The sequence below is a fragment of the Arvicanthis niloticus genome, chromosome 11 (genome assembly GCF_011762505.2).
Source record: "Arvicanthis niloticus isolate mArvNil1 chromosome 11, mArvNil1.pat.X, whole genome shotgun sequence".
NCBI classification, from domain to species: Eukaryota; Metazoa; Chordata; class Mammalia; order Rodentia; family Muridae; genus Arvicanthis; species Arvicanthis niloticus.
In genome coordinates this window covers 23,971,892-23,973,935 of record NC_047668.1, presented here as the reverse complement: position 1 = coordinate 23,973,935, position 2,044 = coordinate 23,971,892, and the positions used below count along the sequence as shown (strand labels likewise).

General features: G+C 42.0%; 1 pseudogene; it reads left to right on the top strand.

Annotated features, from left to right (window-relative positions):
- Window positions 1-213: 213 nt before the first annotated feature.
- Window positions 214-1,180, top strand: LOC117717264 (glyceraldehyde-3-phosphate dehydrogenase pseudogene; annotated as a pseudogene).
- The last annotated feature ends 864 nt before the right edge of the window (window positions 1,181-2,044 follow it).

The following is a 2,044-nucleotide window of genomic DNA, read 5'->3' as shown; positions in this document are numbered from 1 at the left end:
TTTAATACAATAAACTGCCATTTGTACTCTGTTTTAGGTACTGCAATAAATTTATATTAATTCTAGACAGCTATATGCTAAATGTATAAAGCAAATCGCTAATAAGAATCAAGTGTTTAATTAAAGTAAAGAAAAGTTGTGGTTCTCTACTCCTCCCTGTTCCAGAGACAGCTGCATCTTCTCATGAAGTGCCAGTCTCATCCTGTAGACAAGATGGTGAAGGTCGGTGTGAGCAGATTTGGCCATATTGGGTGTCTGGTTACCAGGGCTGCCTCCTGCTCTGTATCTGGCAAAGTGGAGATTGTTGCCATTAACAACCCCTTCATTGACCTCGACTACGTGGTCTACATGTTACAGTATGACTCTACCCATGGCAAATGGAAGACTATTACCATCTTCCAGGAGCAAGTTCCGGCTAACATAAAATGGGGTGATGCTGGTGCTGAGTATGTTGTGGAGTCTACTGGCGTCTTCACCACAATGAAGCCTGGAAGCCACTTAAAGTGTGGGGCCAAAAAGGGCATCATCTCTGCCCCTTCTGCCTATGCTCGTATGTTTGTGATGGGTGTGAACCACGAGAAATATGACAACTCACTCAAGATTGTCAACAATTCATTCTGCATCACCAACTGCTTAGCCCCCCTGGCCAAGGTCATCCATATGACAAGTTTGGCATCATGGAAGGACTCATGACCACAGTCCATGCCATCACCGTCACTCAGAAGACTGTGGATGGCCCCTCTAGAAACTTGTGGCATGATGGCCATGGGGCTGCCTAGAACATCATCCCTGCATCCACTGGTACTGCCAAGGTTGTAGGCAAGGTCATCCCAGATCTGAATGAAGCTCACTTGCATGGCCTTCCATGTTCCTACCCCCAATATATCTGTTGTGTATCTGACACGCTGCCTGGAGAAACCTGTCAAGTATGATGACATCAAGAAGGTGATGAAGCAGCTATCCAAGGTCTCACTGAAGGGCATCCTGGGCTACACTGAGTACCAGGTTGTCTCCTGCGACTTCAACAGCAACTCTCACTCTTCCATCTTTGATGCTGGCTCTGACATTGCTCTCAATGAAATATTTGTAAAGCTCATTTCCTGGTATGACAATGAATACAACTACAGCAACAGGGTCGTGGACCTCATGGCCTACATGGCCTCCAAGGAGTAAGAAACCCTGGACCACCCACCCCAGCATGGACACTGAGAGCAAGAGAGAGGCCCTCGGTTGCTGAGGATTCCGTGTCGCAACTCGGCCCACAACACTGAACATCCCCCTCACAATTCCCATCCCAGACCACCATAATAACAGGAGGGTCATAGGGAGCCCTCCTCCCACTTTCTTGAATACCATCAATAAAGTTTGCTGAACCCACAAAAAAAAAGAAAGAAAGAAAAAATGTCATTTTCTTTAAATATTTCTAGGGATATAAAAGACTGGGCTTTTCTGTACTAACGGTTTTTTTTGTAAGTAGAATTTTCTAATTATTGGTTTTGCAAGATGTTCAATTATTCCCATTAGTTACATTAATATTCACAGGGACATATTATGCAGAAATCAGAACATTCTGAATCTACATAAAAACAGGTACTTTTGTGAAGTATAAATAAAGCAATAAGTCAAATAATGTATAGTACCATAAAATTTGCTTCTAATAAGATATGTAAACACAATAGACACAAGTGATATCTGACCAGGTAATAATACATGTCAAAAGTGAGAGCTAATTGAAAATTGCAGAAATACATTTTTAAATGTAACAGTGAAAAAAAATTTAAGACATATTTTATAGTGTGTGTATGTGCATGTGTGTATTAATGCATATCTTTGAAAACATATCATTCATGCCCAAAGAGTCCAGAAAAGAATGCCATATTTCCTGAAGATGGAGTGACACATGACAGTGAGCTGTCTGACCTGGATGTTGGGTACCATTCTAAGGTTCTCTAGAAAAGCAAGTATTCTTAACATCTGAGGCATCACTCAGTACTCCATTTCTCATGGACAAAATCCATCATGCTGGTGATTCAGGAGAGACAGC